We start from the raw sequence: 19,075 nt of genomic DNA, 5'->3' as shown, positions 1-19,075 counted from the left end.
GGCCAAAGTACTGGAGTTTCAGCTTTAGCATCATTCCTTCCAAAGAAATCCCAGGGCTGATCTCCTTCAGAATGGACTGGTTGGATCTCCTTGCAGTCCAAGGGACTCTCAAGACTCTTCTCTAACACCACAGTTCAAAAGCATCAATTCTTCGGCGCTCAGCCTTCTTCATAGTCCAACTCTCACATCCATACATGACTACTGGAAAAATCATAGCCTTGACTAGACGGACCTTAGTTGGCAAAGTAATGTCTCTGCTTTTGAATATGCTATCTAGGTTGGTCATAACTTTTCTTCCAAGGAGTAAGCGTCTTTTAATTTCATGGCTGCAGTCACCATCTGCAGTGATTTTGGAGCCCCCCACAAAAAAGTCTGACACTGTTTCAACTGTTTCCCCCCCACACAGTGTTCCAAATATTGAGATCATAAGCTTTATCAAAATTTAATAGCTTTATTGATATAAGATTCACAAATTATAAAGTTCACTCTTAAAGTGTATAATTCAGTGATTTGGGGCATATACATAGAGATGTGCTGTTATCACCACAATCAATTTAGAATGTTCTCACCATCCCCCAAAGAAACTCCTTACCCACTAGCTGTCATTTCCCATTGCCTCTCCATCTCTTGGTTCTGAACAACCACTAATCTACTTTCTGTTTCTATGTGCACGTGTGCGTGTGTGCATGCTTAGTCACTTCAGTCATGACAGACCTTTTGTGACCCTTTTGGACTGTAGCCCACCAGGCTCCTCTGTCCATGGGATTCTCCAGGCAAGAATACTGGAGTGGGCTGCCATGCCTTCCTCCAGGGGATCTTGCTGACCCAGGATTGAACCCATGTCTCATGTGTCTCCTGCGTGGTGGCACTGAGCCTCCTGGGAAGTCCTTTCTGTCTTTATAGATTTGCCTATTCAGAATATTTTATGTCAGTGGAATCATATGCCTGGTCTTTTGTGTCTCTCACTTACAACGTTTTGAAGGTTTCATGTTGAATGAAATATCAGTGCATCATTCCTCTTTGTCTGAATAATATTCCATTTTATAGCTATACTACAGTTTATCCATTCATCAGTTGATGGACACTGGGATATTTCTGTCTTTTGACTATTAAAAAAATGCTGCTACGAATATTTACGTATGAGTTTTTGTGTGGACATATGTTTTCATTTCTCTTGGGCATATAGGTAGAAGTGAAACTGCTGGGTCATATGTTAACTCTATGATTAACCTTTTGATGAACTGCCAAACTATTTTCTAGTGTGTTTTACATTTCCACCAGCAATGCTTGAGGATCGCAGTTTCTTCATATACTTGCCAACATCTGTTGTTTTCTATTGTTTTGCTTATAACCATCCTAGTGGGTGTGAAGTAGTGTCTCATTGTGGGGTTTTTTTGGCGGGGGGGGAGAGTTTTTTTTTTTTTAATTTTAAAATCTTTAATTCTTACATGCATTCCCAAACATGAACCCCCCTCCCACCTCCCTCCCCATAACATCCCTGTGGGTCATCCCCATGCACCAGCCCCAAGCATGTTGTATCCTGCGTCAGACATAGACTGGCGATTCAATTCTTACATGATAGTATACATGTTAGAATGCCATTCTCCCAAATCATCCCACCCTCTCCCTCTCCCTCTGAGTCCAAAAGTCCGTTATACACAGCTGTGTCTTTTTTCCTGTCTTGCATACAGGGTCGTCATTGCCATCTTTCTAAATTCCATATATATGTGTTAGTATACTGTATTGGTGTTTTTCTTTCTGGCTTACTTCACTCTGTATAATCGGCCCCAGTTTCATCCATCTCATCAGAACTGATTCAAATGAATTCTTTTTAATGGCTGAGTAATACTCCATTGTGTATATGTACCACAGCTTTCTTATCCATTCATCTGCTGATGGACATCTAGGTTGTTTCCATGTCCTGGCTATTATAAACAGTGCTGTGATGAACATTGGGGTACATGTGTCTCTTTCAATTCTGGTTTCCTCAGTGTGTATGCCCAGCAGTGGGATTGCTGGGTCATACAGTAGTAGTTCTATTTGCAATTTTTGATTTGTGTTTTCCTGATGGCTAGTAATGTTGAGCATCTTTCTATGTGGTTATTGACCATTTGTGTATCTTCCTTGGAGAAGCCTTTATTTAGATCCATTTCCCATTTTAAATTGGGTTATTTAGCTTTTAAGATCATAACCTATTTGTAATATAATTTTCAAGCAATTGAAACACATAAATCTGAAAAAAAAAGTTTTGTTGGCTTGAGAAGTAGCTTGGGAGATTTCATTTATAAACAAATACTGGTATTTCTGTTCCAACACAACAGAATATTTGAAAATGAATAGAACCTGGAAGATCTTGTAGGAAAGCACTGTCAAATGAAAATTTGTATTGCACACATGTGGTTTAACCAATATTTTTGATAATGATAGTGATGATACAGTGAGTCAGTAAATAATACTGAAATTATTCATAAAATTCTGTTCTTTAACTTTTCATCACTCAGTTCTGCTTTTCATTTATCAGGATAGTTACTAGGGCTTGTTTTCCAGGATATATCCTGGAAATATCAGAAATATCCCAAACTCAGCTCATTCTCTAACATTCTTCCTTCATACTAGAATTTTCCTTTGAAATGTGGATCTCACCCTGCTATGCTCACGAACTCCTTTGACTGTCTGATGAAATCCAGACCTTTGCCCTGAAAAAGTTACAAACATTCCTGCTAAGAATATTGAGAAATATTCTAACATCACTAAGTAATGAAGTTTTCCTTTCCTTTGGAAGAAGATTAAATCAATTGTGAATATTAACAAGTTACTATTAAGGTCTGTGTGCCCATTTCCAGAAGATAAAGGATACATGCATATACGTATATATATATATGTACACACTTACATACATATAATGTATTTATACTTGGCAACCATGAAAGAGAATGCATAATTTTATCAATTAGCTTTTGCTAACCACCTAAAAGCATATGACTTAAAAGAAAAAGTACTATTTCTTATTGTTCTATGGCCCCCTGGGTGGTTTCTGTTTTGGGGTTGGATGGTTCTAGGATGGCCTCCCCTAGTTGTCACCTGGTTCAAAGACAGCTGGGATGTAAGGGACATCCTGGCCTTGACTAGTTCATCATGTGGCAGAACAGACTGGGCTTATTCATTTGGTAGTAGTGCAGGGATCACCAAAGAAGCAGATGGGGATACTTCTGTGCACAAGGGCTTGTCAGATATCTGCTTGTGTCATGCTTACTAAAGCCTGGCTGGAGCAAGTCAGGAGGCCAGCCTGGAGTCTGTGTGGGTGGGCTCTACCAAAGAGTGTGGGTAGAAGGAGGGGGTAATTTCTATTTTTGCAGTTGAGCACAGTCTGTGCTGTTGCATGCTTCTTATGCAAAGTCCTTTGTACAAAAATTATGCCTCTTCCTGCTCAGTACTTCTGCAAGAGAGTCGAGAGGGAACCTTTCCCATTTGTCATGAATTGGTAACATAATTTGGTGCTTTTTTGTCACTTGCGGCCCAAGTTGTTGGTGTTCATGGAACCTAGTTATGGGCTAGGATAACATTTTGGATCCATTCCTAAGGCAAAGTGAATCCCTCCACTCAGGGGTCCTGGATAGCTAAGAATTATGAGAAGTTCTTTCTTTGTCACATATCTGGAATAGTGTAAACAAAGAAAAAAGGGATAAGAAAAAATATTGCATTGACTTCTATCTCCTGATGTTCCAGAACTACTCCACTGCAGTTGAAGAATCAAAGCAGTTCCTAACTCAGGGAGGCAACTAGCCCTTAAGTTAAGCACATTGTAGGAAAAAATGGAAACAGTGATAAATTTTATTTTCTTCAGTTCAGTTCAGAAGCTCATTCATGTCCAACTCTTTGCAACCCCATGGACTATAGCACACCAGGCTTCCCTGTCCATCACCAACTCCTTTGCTCAAACTCATGTCCATTGAGTTGATTTATTTTGGGGGGCTCCAAAATCACTGCAGTGGTGACTGCAGTCATGAAATTAAAGGACGCTTGCTCCTTGGAGGGAAAGCTGATGACAAAACCTAGACTGCATATTAAAAAGAAGAAACATCACTTTGCTGACAAAAGTCCATATAGTCCAAAAAACTATAAAGCTATGGTTTTTCCAGTAGTCATGTGTGGATGGAAGAGTTGGACCATAAAGAAGGCTGAGTGCTGAAGAACTGATGCTTTCAAACTGTGGTGCTAGAGATGACTCTTGAGAATCCCTTGGACGGCAAGGAAGTCAGACTAATTAATCCTAAACGAAATCAACCCAGAATATTCATTGCAAGGACTGTTGCTGAAGCTGATGCAAAGAGCTGACAGAGGAGCCTGGCATGCTGCAGTCCATGGGATCACAAAGAGTCAGACACGACTTAGTGTCTGGAACGACAGGATAGTACCATCCATCCAGGGCTACCATTTCAGGAGGTTTGCTGATACCCTGAACCCAAGTCATCCAGGCTTGTAAGTTGTAGGAGGCGATAATTAACGCAGGTGAGAAAACTAAATTCAGTTTCTTAAAAGTGATCAGGGGATAAAGTACAGAGTGTACAGATTTAGAGTTGATAATTAGACGTGCCAGCACTTTTAGTATATTTACATTTCATCATCACAACAAAATCTGTGAATACTGTGTGTGTATATGTGTATGTGTGTGTGTGATTATCATTAGTACTTCTCTTTGGCACTTAAGCCTCAAATTGGTGAAGGGACTTGTTGGAATTCAAACCAAGATCATCTGAAAATAATCTCAGAACTCTTCACATCTTCACAGTTGAGCAAAGTATGATTCAACTCTTAGAGATTAAGGAGATACTGTTCATTTAGCCTGTGACTTTCCAGTCCTGTGTTGTGGCCAGTTTGTCAACTGGGCACACAATCCATGGCCCACCTGATCTTCCTAATAGAAAGCTAGGTCTTGATTTCTTTAGCCTGACCACTTTCTGCCTGATGTTACCTGTATGTGAAATTCTTGTTTTTCCATGTATTAATGATTTATCAGCCATTATTTTTATGAACCAAAAGATAGAAGCTTGCTATGACTTAGAGGCTCAAAACATAGAATTGTGACCGTTTCTGACTGTTTTAGAAACATTTCTCCCTCTGAACATTATCCCCAAATTCTCCTTAAGTCTGATATTAGTTGTTCCCCAGCAATTTGTGCTTTTTGTGTGTCTCTCTATTATGGCACTCACCTGCTTTTCTGATTACCATTTAACAGTTTTTGGAGACGAGGCATCATGTCTACTCATTGGGGGCCACTTGTGTCTAGAACACAGTGGGCACTCAGAAATGCTGAGGGAATTGATATGAAGACATCTGTCATAATCATATACTGGTATGGTGAGTGTATGGATAACAATAATTGCAATCCATATGATCAGAATGGGGTTAGCTAAAAAGACTCAGTTAATTAACAGGTTTATATTACCAAGAGTTTCAGTTATAATCTTGGGAAAATGGGAGGACATAGCAAAATTGACCTAAAAAAATTTATGCCCTGCATGGTAAACAGTTTGCCAAAGCATCTATTAATCTGACTGAAATCCTACTTAAAGTAAAAAAAGAAAAAAAAAGTTGCTCACAAGCCAGAGCATCAGTTTGAATGAGTACTTCTCATGTCCCCAAAGTGGTGAAAGTTGAACAATGTAGCACAATAGGTGTGATGAAGGCAGCTAGTAAGACTGAAGGCTGAAAAGATGGCATGGAAGAGGAGTGGAGAGGAAAGTTGTTTTGAAGAAATGTTGCACTGAAAGAAAATCAGCATGCTCACTAGCTCTCTCAGGTTCACGGTCTGTGTACAGATTTGGTTATGTAAAGTGCAACTGCCCGTGGTAGCTACAAACTTGGAGAATGATGCTCCTGAATTGGATGTTTGAGGATAAATAGTTTGCCTTTTTTGTATTTGTCTCAAGCCTTCCTGCTTAAATTTCTTACTGTAGAAAATGAAATTGCTTCATAAGCACTCTGAAGGTCCCTGGTAATGGTTCATTTTATCTCTACTCAAGCCTTCTGTTTGTGTTATGGGCTTGAGAAATATTTAAAAAGTGACAGGATTTTGTCATCTTTTGGTTGTCTGAACACAAACTATCTTACTGATGTAAGTCACCTTTCTATCACATATTGGGAGTGAACAGTAGCTGTCCCAGTGAAGTAAAACAAAGGAATCAAAATGCTGAAATAAGTAACCAAAATATCAAAATGAATGACATTCAAATTTGGCTTCTCCATGGCATACCTATTTACAGCACCATAGATGACCAAGAATTAGCCATGGAAGTGAGTACTCTACAGAGCTTCAGTTAGAAGGAAAAAGGACATTCTAACATGTATACTATCATGTAAGAATTGAATCGCCAGTCTATGTATGATGCAGGATGCAGCATGCTTAGGGCTGGTGCATGGGGATGACCCAGAGAGATGTTATGGGGAGGGAGGTGGGAGGGGGGTTCATGTTTGGGAACGCATGTAAGAATTAAAGATTTTAAAATTAAAAAAAAAAACACTAAAAACAAAACAAAACACACCACGTACCAATTCCCAACTTCCAGATAAAAATATTATTTTAAAATTTATATTCTCTTTATGAAAGGTTAATTTATATTAACATTACCTAAATCTTAAAAATATAGAGACTGACCAAATAGTAAAATTTGTAACAAGAGAAGATTTTCTACAGTCTGCAGTCTTGGTATACAGCAATGCAAGGAAAAACCTGTAAAAGTTCAGTTCTGAGAATTCTTGAGAGAAAGTAGATTTATCTCTTCTCCTGAGTCGCTTAATACTAATGAGCAATCTGGTTAAAAGTTAAACATGAAATCTCGAAACTTTCGCCTATCCACAAATATAATTTTTTATGTCTTTATCCTTCAAGGTAAAGATAAAGAGTGTTTTCTAGAGAGCATCCAGAGCACCAACATAAATGACTTTTGGAGGAGAAGCATTAAAGGAGCCCCGCAAATGGGGAGGTAAAGGGCTGTGGCCTCTCCAAATAGGCTTTTGAGAGGTCGTCCCTTCTGCACTTTGCTGCATCTATGCACTCCACCCCTTAATCCTGCTACTCTCTCAAACCACCGGTGGCATCCTCAAAAAGTGGATGATACTTGGTTGTCTGCACCTTTTGCCCCAGCCACTCCTTCTTGTCTGGCTTCTGCGATCATCTGTGCTTCCTATCAACTATTGCCCTTCAGATCCACTCCCCACACTTCCTCTTCCTGTTCTGGACCCTGAGAGGCTGTGCTTTAGAGACGCTTCGGTGGACTCCATTGCCCTCTGGCTTAGGGTTGAATGGTTTAGCAAATGAAAATATAGGACATCAGGCTAAATTAGAATTTCCAGTAAAAAGATAAGTTTTTAATGCAAGTATGTCCCATGTCATATGTAATATGAATACTTAGACTTACCAGAAATTCAAATTTAACTGGATGTGTTGTGTTTTATCTGGCAACCCCACTCTGGCTTAGTCATTGGTTTAGTCAGTGGGAGCATCAACAGGTAATCAAGGAAATCGAAGTGAAGTCAGAGCATTTCCCTGTCCTGTTCCCTCCTGACTAAGTTGATACAGGCTGATTTTATCCATTGACAGATGGTCCCGTCTCTTGTTATGCAGTCCTTGGTTCCAGAAGCCTCACCTTTCCCAGGTTTCTTCTAACACAGAGAAGGTAAATTCTTCTCCAGTGCTCACATTTCTTTGTTCGTCCTTAATAGTACCTGGGTACCTTGTCATTTCCCTGCTTCCTTCTAATATTTCCCACACCTTTCAATACTATATTAAATGCTTCTTAAATAAACCAAATCAAACAGCTATCTGTTTCCTGCCTGGATCCCTAAACAGATGCGCTCTTACAGACCTAGTCCCAACATTGTCTTCTGGACCCTGACACCCTCCCTTTCTCACAACAGTGACAATATTGACCCAGGAGTTTTTTGTGAGTCATGGATGCACTACCCTGCCCCCTTCAACTCCTCTTTCACTGTCATGTCTCCCTTTTCCTAGCTGTAATACCCAGGTGTTGCCCTGGGTTGACTTTTATCCTGCTCTCTGCATACAGTGTCTTAGACTCTACTATTACCTTTATGAGGAATTCATTTTTTTCTTTTATTTGTTATGATGCCAATGACAGAAAATACTCACATGTATGACATAATGCCTTGAATATGCCCAAAGTTCAATGAGGTCCCAGGAAATTGGTTGGAAACTAAAAAAAAATAGTTGTGATGGTTAATTTCATGTGTCAACTTGACTGAGCTACGGTGCCCAGATATTTCATCAAATATTGTTCTGGATATTTTCTGTGAGGGTGTTTTTGGATGAGATTTACAATTAAATTGGTAGACGGAGTAAAGCAGATTGCCTTTAAAATATGATGGGCCTCTTCCAGTCGCTTGGAGGCCTGGATAGAACAAAAATGCTGACCTCCCTTGAACAAGAAGGAATACTGCAACAGACTTCCTTCAGACTTCCACATCAGCTTTTCCTAGTCCCCAGCCTGGCAGCCTGAGAGCCCACCCTGCAGAATTTGGACTTTCCAGCCTCCATAAATCATATGAGTCAATTCCTTAAAATCTATCTATCTACACACACACACACACACACACACACACATACACCTTGTTGGTTTTGTTTCTCTGGAGAATCCTGACTAATATAACAGTGCATAGAATGCATTCAGGTGGGAGAAGAGGGTGGGCATAACAGTCAGTAAAGGATTTTATAAGGGTATGATATAGATTAGATTGGCTACAGATTAGGAAATATTTAGATCAGGCTGGGTTTAACTGTGCTGCTTTCTCTCCCACCTGGAAAAGCTTTTCAGAATGTAGGTCAGTGAGAGTGATATTACTATAGGCATTCGTAGTTCACATACTTCTGCTTGCAAGAAACAAAATTCTTAGATTGGCTGAAACACTAAGTGCTTTTATGATCTCATGTAACATGAAGTTCAAAGGTAGGACAGGCCCTTGGTCTGCTGTACCTGGCTCCTGCGTTCTCTTGCCTCTGCCCTCCTTAGACTGGCTATATAATGGATAAAATTGTTTCAGCCCTCATGTCCAGGCATGAAATGTTCAGAGGAAAGAGAATGACTTTCTCTTCTTTGGATGCATTTCTCAGAAGCTAGGAAAACTTCCCTGAGTCTCCTTCATGTATATCTCAGTGGCCAGAATGGGGTCACTTGCACATTCCTAAAAACATCCCTGGTAAGGGAGATGCCATGACTGGCTTAGACAAGCCAGAATCTACTCCTAAACTACAAATGGGGTTGGCTTCCACTGGATTCTGTTATACGGCTACCTGATGTAAAGCAGGGTGTCAGGAAGAAAGCAGATGTTGAGCAGGTAGCCAACAGAATCCACCAAGTTGGCCACCTATTTCTGCCTGTCCCTTCTTTTCATGATCTGAGTGTTGTCTTGATGCTCTGCCAAAAAAAAAAACCCCATTGCTTTCTTTAAAAAAAAATCAAACCATACTCAGTTATGATTTTTTGAAAACTTGCTTCAGTTACTGGGATGTGAGGGTAAGTTATATCACATAGCACATGGCAGTTTAATTGAAAACCTCCACCAAGTGTCTCTGCTCTCACATTTCTTCATCCCCCTCCTTCTCTTGCATCCCTCCATTCACCAAACCATTTCCTATTTTAAGACTTGAACTCATACCCTTTTCCTGGTCTCATGCAGGGAATCTGCCTACTACTATTGATGTGAGGCCCTGGAAGCCCAGTGCCACCCTCAGATTTATCAAAGTTCCCATTCAGTCACTAGTTGCTGAGAAAATAAATTTTCTTTGTATCATTCATTACATGCAGAAAAGCCTATAATATTATTTTCTTCAAAAGTGTAAAGCTTTTGCAAATTTGGTACTTTAACCAATGTTAGTAAAAAGTTACTTGTGACCTATCTCACAAGCCACTGTAATGTATCAGAGTGCTAAGGCTATATAGTAGAAGACTTCTAATTAATAATAATCAATAACCTGACCTCTCTCCTGAGCTTGAGTCTCATATATGCTGCTCATCTCCACCAGACAGGAAAGGAACCTCATTATGTTCAAGATGAAATAATCTTCCATTGCAAATTTGTCTCTCCTCTATTTCCTATTGCTATTAATAGCATCACTATCTTCCCAATAGTCATTTTAATTTCTTTCTCCATTGCTCTCTCTATTAATCTCTCACTTCTAAAAATTTGGCCTGGAGATTTTAACAGGTGTTTCTTGAAGGAAGTGTTCTGTTGGCCAAATGTCATTGGGGAATAATACATGCCATATCTCTATCTTGGAGCATTACAACACATGTTCAAATATCAAAGACCCTGAGAAATTCTGTAGAATAGAAGGCAGTTTACTCCTATTTAGTCTAGTATTTCCTGGGCTTATTTCATCACAGAATCTTTTTTGCTAGGAATATTTTTTCATATATTCTAGGATATTAGTATGTCATGGGAAATAGGGAAAACCTTGCTCTAAGCAATGGATGGAGAACAAAATTAATATTTATTGTGTAGTAAAAACCATATTCATAGGTGAAGTAGACTTTTTCTTTACTTCTTTTTTTTTTAAATTTCTGTATGGTGGCCTGTAATCCACAAGTGCCATGCTGCCAGCCTTCTGTGGGTGGCCTGCCTCAGTGTGCCACAGATGTGTGTGGGCTGAGCCTCCCTCACAGGGCTCACAGGTCTCTGGGACTTAGCAAAGGAGGGTGGCTGGGGGGAGGACTTCTGTAAAGAAGGTGGAAAATAATTTTTACATAATTTATGAAGTTGTGAAAAAGCCATTATCATGATTTTTACAGTGAATAGTGGAATATTGCAGAAATAATAAAGATATTTTTCTAATTTCCAAAAAAATTCCAGTACTACTAATAAGGAAAAAAAGCCCAAGTACTTCTTTTAGTAAACAGACTTAGACAGAAATCCAACTTCATGATGATGAAGTATCAGTTCAGTTCAGTCCAGTCACTCAGTCGTGTCTGACTCTTTGCAACCCCGTGAAATGCAGCACGCCAGGCCTCCCTGTCCATCACCAACTCCTGGAGTTCACTCAGACTCACGTCCATCGAGTCAGTGATGCCATCCAGCCATCTCATCCTCTGTCATCCCCTTCTCCCGCCCCCAATCCCTCCCAGCGTCAAAGTCTTTTCCAATGAGTCAACTCTTCTCATGAGGTGGCCAAAATACTGGAGTTTCAGCTTTAGCATCATTCCCTCCAAAGAACACCCAGGACTGATCTCCTTTAGAATGGACTGGTTGGATCTCCTTGCAGTCCAAGGGACTCTCAAGAGTCTTCTCCAACACACAGTTCAAAAGCATCATTCTTTGGCGGTCAGCTTTCTTCACAGTCCAACTCTCACATCCATACATGACCACAGGAAAAACCATAGCCTTGACTAGATGGACCTTAGTTGGCAAAGTAATGTCTCTGCTTTTCAATATGCCATCTAGGTTGGTTATAACTTTTCTTCCAAGGAGTAAGTGTCTTTTAATTTCATGGCTGCAGTCACCATCTGCAGTGATTTTGGAGCCCCCCAAAATAAAGTCTGACACTGTTTCCACTGTTTCCCCATCTATGTCCCATGAAGTGATGGGACCAGATAGATTCACCTTAAATGTTATGATAACTGGCATGTGTATGTTCGACTCTTCTCCCTTATCTTTCTAAATGAAGGGTAATGGCTAACTCTGCTTTACCTTCTAAAAATGATTTGTGTCACATTTCACTCTGAAATTTTCATTAAACACAACTAAAACTTGTGGCCTAGGGTTCAAATTATCATTTTAATATAGGCAGGATCAAGTATTCATTGATTATTAATATTTTATTCTCTACTGTACTACCAGACTAAGGATTAACAAGTCTTTTTTCCCTTAAAACTTAATGTGTTGAATTCATAGAGGTGCATAATATATGTCCATTTATCTATTGAACATGAGAATGTTAGATTCTATAGGCTTTTGGCCTAATATTAAGAACTGTTAGAAAAAAATTGCATTTAATAAAACTTAAGTCTATACAAATGGCTGGAGTTGCCAAAATAAGAAAACAAATTTGGAGATATTTGCGAGAGGGTAAATTCAAGTTATAATTGGAAAGTGAGAAGAGATTTTCAAAATGGATTAATGATAGAGTATTTTTCAATATTGTACATGTTTGGTGTATTTAATTCATATTTTTATTAAATATGCATACAAACTCTGAGTAGGCTTATTTCAGATACTATACTGATAAGATAGCTGATATGACGCTGGCAATTAAAGAGTTGACTGGGCTTTTTAAAAAAAATGAGACCCCAGAATTGACCACAAGAAAGTCGTTATTCATTACTTAAAAAACAAACTGCATAGTGTATATAGTGACTTTTTAAAAACTGAAGTACATCAAACAAAGAAATATTTCTAAAAGCCTCAAGCAAATGTAGGAATCTGAAAACACTTCTCTTTTCAAGCCAACTGAAGAAAAAAACATAGGGAAATGATAAAGTGAAGAGCATTTCTTTTCAGAATGCCTCTTTCTCATAAGTAGCTTAAAGTCCAATGGAGTGTGTAAAAAGCTTTTTCATAAAGCAGGAAAATAGAAGAAAAGAGGCTGTTGGAATTTCTGATTTTACTGGATAATTGTAAGACAGTGGCTATGAATAACAAGACTCAAGGAAATGGGTAATTGAGAGGCAGGATAAAATGATTTTTAAAAAGCAGATGAAGTAAGTGTGGAGGCAAATTTAATGCCTCTCACTTTAGAGAAATCAGGCAGAGAAAAGTATCTCAAGAGATTGCCAGACAGATGTTATGCTACAGAACCTTAGATTTCTCTGAAGAATGAGTCTGCCTCAGTTCAAGTCCTGGAGTAAGGGAAGGAGTTTTTCTGAGTAGAGGGTAAGCAGATCATTTCGCCTTTCAATCACTGCTTTATATGACATGAGGGTGGAGATCATTCATGGGAAAATATCAGTGATGGAATTTTTAAATATTTCTAGATGTTTAGAGCTAAACAGCAAATAATTCTATATTTCTAGAATTTTAGTTCTAAACAGAAGAACGAGATAGTAGAACAGTAAGGCATGTGAGCATAACATACAATTTATTCAGTGTATGCAGCACATAGTGACTTTCTTCCATAGTATGGAAATAGGGAAAGAAGAGTAAGTTTGTAGTGAACACTCCTAGTAAACATTACCTCAATGCAGTGATCAAGGTCAAAATCAGCAACAATAAGTAGTATCTACCCTTGATAGGTGTCCCCAGTGACTCATCAGTGAAGAATCCACCTGCAATGCAGAAAAGATAGAGATGTGAGTTTGATCTCTGGGTTGAGAAGATCCCCTGGAGTAGGAAATAGCAACCCATCCCAGTATTCTTGCCTGAAAAATTACATGGACAAATGAGCCTGGTGGGCTGCAGTCCATGGGGTCGCAAAGAGTTGGACACCACTGAGCAACTGAAAGCACGCACACACCCTTGATATTATATGAAGAAAATGGCACTTGACCTCTGTGGTCTTCCTCTAAAATCCCCTCACTCCAGCTGAATCGTGGGAAAACAGATAAATCCCAATTAAGGGACACTATGAAATATCTAACCAGTATTCATCAAAATTTTCAAGGTCATCAAAAACAGGGAAAGTCTGAGAAACTGTCATAGCCAAGAGGAGCCTAAGGACATATGATTACTAAATGTAATGTGACATCGTGCATGGGATCCTGGAACAGAAGAGCATTGTATAAAAACTAAGGAGAACTGAATGAAGTCAGGACTTATTAATAATGCATCAGCATTAGTTTTTTAACTGTGACATATGTACCATTCTAATGTTAATGATAGGGAAAACCAAGTGAGAGGTATGTGAGAACTCTGTACAACTTTTGTGTAAGTCTAAAAATATTCTAAAATGAAAATTTCACTGAAACATTTAAAAAAGTGTTCATGATGAATGCTGTCACCTGAAGATGTTGACTGAGAAATTGTTACAGAGATGTAATATTTGATAGCCAAGGCTTGTAATATGAAATTTGTATTTTCCATAAGCCAATTTGCTTGGATTAAATGCCTTATTTTTTAAATGGCTGAAACACTTCTACATGAATTCAGTAAAACCGGTTCCAAAAAAGAAAGCTGGTAGGCAAAAAATGTAAAGAAAAGATAGTTGAGTTCACAGATGTAAAAAAAAAAAAGTACTCTGTAATTTTATTTATAAAAAGTTCAAAACATATAATTAAGGGAAAATTAACCTACAGTGTTAGAAGTTGAAATGGTGATTCTTTTGGGGGGTCATGATGTGACTAGGAAGGGCATTAGAGCTGCTTCAGGGAGCATAATGCTCTGTTTCTTGATCCAGCTGGTAGGTACCACACTGTATTCACTTTGTGAAAACTCACTGGGCTGTAAACTTTTGTATGCTTATTTTCAATATGTATGCTCTACTGTGCTAGTTGCTCAGTCATGTCCAACTCTTTGCAACCCCATGGACTGTAGGCTGCTAGGCTTCTCTGTCCTTGGGGATTCTCCAGGCAAGAATACTGGAGTGGGTTGCCATGCCCTCCTCCATGGGACCTTCCAAACCCAGAAATTGAACCCAGGTCTCCCACATTGCAGGCGGATTCTTTACCAGCTGAGCTACCAGGGAAGCCCCTTCAATATGTATATTATACCTCAATTTGAAAGTTTATTAAAGAAAACCATTGAACTTGAGGAGTTGACTAAATTGCTTTCCAACGTTAAAAAATATATGTACTATAAATGTTTTCTGAATAGTAAATCCATTTCAAAGCAGAAGATCTAGTATGCTGTGTTGTTAGAAGTGTATGTTGTCCATATATTTACTTGCTCATTTCACAAATATTTATTAAGTAACTAGGACTGGCTTGTATCTAAAACCATAGATTATATGGGAAATAAACCTATAAATAGACAGTAATATGGTGATTTCTGGCTTCCCTGGTGGCTCAGATGGTAAAGCGTCTGCCTACAATGTGGGAGACCCGGGTTCGATCCCTGGGTTGGGAAGATCCTCTGGAGAAGGAAATGGCAACCCACTCCAGTACTCTTGCCTGGAAAATCCCATGGATGGAGGAGCCTGGTAGGCTACAATCTATGGGGTCGCAAAGAGTCGGACATGACTGACCAACTTCACCTCACCTCATGGTGATTTCTATAATAGATATGTGTGCAAATGTAATGGAATTCTAGAGATGATTTTTGGTCTGTTGGGGGAAGCCAGAGAAGGCTACTCAATAAGTTGAAACAAGAGTTGAAACATGATGAAAGAGCACAAATTTGCCTAAAAGAAAGTGGTTATTTTTACATTGAGCCAAGTGAGAGGAGGAGAGAATTCTAGACAGAGGCAATAGCTAGAGAAAAGTCACAGAGGTAGGATGAATTTTAGAAAATTCCTTGATCGGGAGAGTGGAAGGAATGATGGAAGCTAAGTGTCACTGACTAAATGTCTATGTCCTCCAGGAAATTTGTAAGTTGAAGTTTTGACCTCCAGTGTGATGGTATTATGAGATAGGGTGTTAGGGAGGTAATTAGGTTTAGATGAGGTCATGAGGGTGGGGTCTTTATTTTGGAATGAATGAAGAGACCAGAGCTTGCTCCTACTACCTCCTGCTTTCCTTACCATGTGAGGACACAGAGGGTGTCTGTCTGCAAGCAGGAGGAGAGACTTCATCAGACACCTAGTCATCCTGCATCTTAATCTTGGACTTCCCAGCCTCCAGAACTATGAGAAATAAATGTTCACTGTTTAAAGTATGCAGTCTATGTATTTTGTTTGTGGTGTTGGAGAAGACTCTTGAGAGTCCCTTGGACTGCAAGGAAATCCAACCAGTCCATTCTAAAGAAAATCAGTCCTGGGTGTTCTTTGGAAGGACTGGTGCTAAAGCTGAAACTCCAATACTTTGGCCACCTCATGCAAAGACTTGACTCATTGGAAAAGACTCTGATGCTGGGAGGGATTAGGGGCAGGAGGAGAGGGGGACGACAGAGGATGAGATGGCTGGATGGCATCACCGACTTGATGGACATGAGTTTGGGTGAACTCCGGGAGTTGGTGATGGACAGGGAGGCCTGGCATGCTGCGTTTCATGGGGTTGCAAAGAGTTGGACACGACTGAGTGACTGAACTGAACTGAACCAAAACTGACTAAGATACTGAGGCAGTAGAGGAAGACAGAGACCAGATCATAAAAGCCAAGTATATCATGGAGAAGAAAAGACTTTTGCAGGAAATTTTGAGCTTTAAGCAGTGAGTAATATGATAAGACCAGAGATCAAATTGCCAACATCTACTGGATCATGGAAAAAGCAAGAGAGTTCCAGAAAAACATCTACTTCTGCTTTATTGACTATGCCAAAGCCTTTGACTGTGTGGATCACAATAAACTGTGGAAAATTCTGAAAGAGATGGGAATACCAGACCACCTAACCTGCCTCTTGAGAAATCTGCAGGTCAGGAAGCAACAATTAGAACTGGACATGGAACAACAGACTGGTTCCAAATAGGAAAAGGAGTACGTCAAGGCTGTATATTGTCACCCTGCTTATTTAACTTATATGCAGAGTACATCATGAGAAATGCTGGACTGGAAGAAACACAAGCTGGAATCAAGATTGCCGGGAGAAATATCAACAACCTCAGATATGCAGATGACACCACCCTTATGGCAGAAAGTGAAGAGGAACTAAAAAGCCTCTTGATGAAAGTGAAAGAGGAAAGCGAAAAAGTGGCTTAAAGCTCAACATTCAGAAAACTAAGATCATGGCATCTGGTCCCATCACTTCATGGGAAATAGACGGGGAAACAGTAGAAACAGTGTCAGACTGTATTTCTGGGGGCTCCAAAATCACTGCAGATGGTGACTGCAGCCATGAAATTAAAAGACACTTACTCCTTGGAAGAAAAGTTATGACCAACCTAGATAGCATATTCAAAAGCAGAGACAGTACTTTGCTGACTAAGGTCCGTCTAGTCAAGGCTATGGTTTTTCCTGTGGTCATGTATGGATGTGAGAGTTGGACTGTGAAGAAGCCTAAGCGCCAAAGAGTGGTGTTGGAGAAGACTCTTGAGAGTCTCTTGGACTGCAAGGAGATCCAACCAATCCATTCTGAAAGAGATCAACCCTGGGATTTCTTTGGAAGGAATGATGCTAAAGCGGAAACTCCAGTACTTTGGCCACCTCATGTGAAGAGTTGACTCATTGGAAAAGACTCTGATGCTGGAAAGGATTGGGGACAGGAGGAGAAGGGGATGACAGAGGATGAGATGGCTGGATGGCATCACTGACTCGATGAACATGAGTCTGAGTGAACTCCGGGAGATGGTGATGGACAGGGAGGCCAGCGTGCTGCGATTCATGGAGTCGCAAAGAGTCGGACATGACTGAGCAACTGAACTGAACTGAACTGAATATGGTAAGAAATATGATTAGAAAGATAAAGGCAATGTGGAGAATGCTTGGAAGGAGCATGACTAGAAGCAGAAGGACCAGTGACAAAGCTATTATAAAAGTGAGGAGAGAAATGATGTCATTGTGGACAGAGAGCAGCAGACAGATTTTATGATTTAGAGTTGGCAGGTCTTAGTGATTAATTAGATATGGAGGGAGGGAAGGTGGGGATCCAAGATGACATCAGTGGTACCATTGATGAGGATAGAGAACACTTAAGGAAAAGTGGGAATGTGGATGAAGATGAGCTCTATCTGAGACATGTTGAGTTTGGGACATCCAGGTGGGGACATCTAGCAGGTACTTGGATATAATGGGAATGGGACCCAGAAGAATTACCTGGAGTTATGAGAGTTTTCTGTGGTGGATATATAGTTAGTAATTAAAACTAAGAAAATCCTCATGCATGAGGGTGTGCAGATAAAGAGTGTTGCTGAAGTGCTGTATTATGCGTGGGTCCAAACTCTGTGAGAAGGAAAGCATGGTCAGGCATGGATGTATGGAGTGGCCAAGAGACTGGAGGACCTTGTAAGGTGAAGTTACGGGATTTGGAATAGTGAGGGGATGAGAAAATGAGAGGGTGAACGCTTGTGATAAGACAGAATATTACCAGGGTTTAAGATATTCAGGCTGGGCTAGTTCTGAGGATAAATAGAACATGAGTTCCATGAGGACAGGAGTATTTCAATTCTGTATGCCTGGTATGTAGGACAAAGTGTGGCACATAACTGATGCTCAATAAATATTTGTTGAGAGCAGCAGACAGAGAAGTTTAAGATTTAGAGCTGAAGCCTGGCAGGCTATAGTTCATGGGGTCACGAAGAGTCGGACACAACTGAAGCGATGGAGCATGCGTGCAGAGTAGACTGAGGGGAAGTTAATAGATTAGATGAGATCAAAGAAGTCTGGTGAAATTCTTAGAAAACTTGTATATGACTTTGTTTTTCTCTTGCTGCTTTTAGAATCCTCTGTTTATCTTTAACCTTTGCCCTTTTAATTATATGCCATGCATATAACTAGAGTTAGGGTTAGGGTTGGGGTTAGGGTTCATCTTGTTTGGGACCCTCTGTGCTTCCTGAGCACGTGTGCATGCGTGCGCTTCCTGTACCTGGCTATCTGTTTCCTTTTTCAGATTTGGGAAGTTTTCAGCTATAATTTCTTCAAGTACATTTTTCATCCCTTTTTCTTTCCTCCTTTGAAACCGCTATTATGCATAAGTTGGCACATTTTATATTATTCCCTATAGACCTTGTATGTTGCTTTCATTTTTAAAATTTGTCTTTCTATCTGCTATTCTGATTGGTTGGTTTCCATTATTCTATATTCCACAACACTTATTTGTTCTTCAGTGTCATTTAGTTGACTATTCACTGTTTCTAGATTGCTTTTGGAAGTTGAATTATCTAATTTTTTATTGGTTCATCTTTATAGTTTCTAATTCCTTGTTCCAGTGATCTGCATTTCCATTAATGCTCTTGCTTAACCCAGTTAGCATTTTTATTACCGCTTTTTTTGAACTCAGGTTCTGGTAGAGTTATGAGTTCTATTACTTTATTTGTTCTTTCAGGGGATTTCTCTTGCTCTTTTAATTGGGAGTAGTTCCTCTGCTTTTTCGTTTTGCCTAA

Source organism: Ovis canadensis, chromosome 2, assembly GCF_042477335.2.
Source record: "Ovis canadensis isolate MfBH-ARS-UI-01 breed Bighorn chromosome 2, ARS-UI_OviCan_v2, whole genome shotgun sequence".
NCBI classification, from domain to species: Eukaryota; Metazoa; Chordata; class Mammalia; order Artiodactyla; family Bovidae; genus Ovis; species Ovis canadensis.
The sequence above is the reverse complement of the archived record's forward strand: the minus strand, read 5'-3'. Positions refer to the sequence as shown.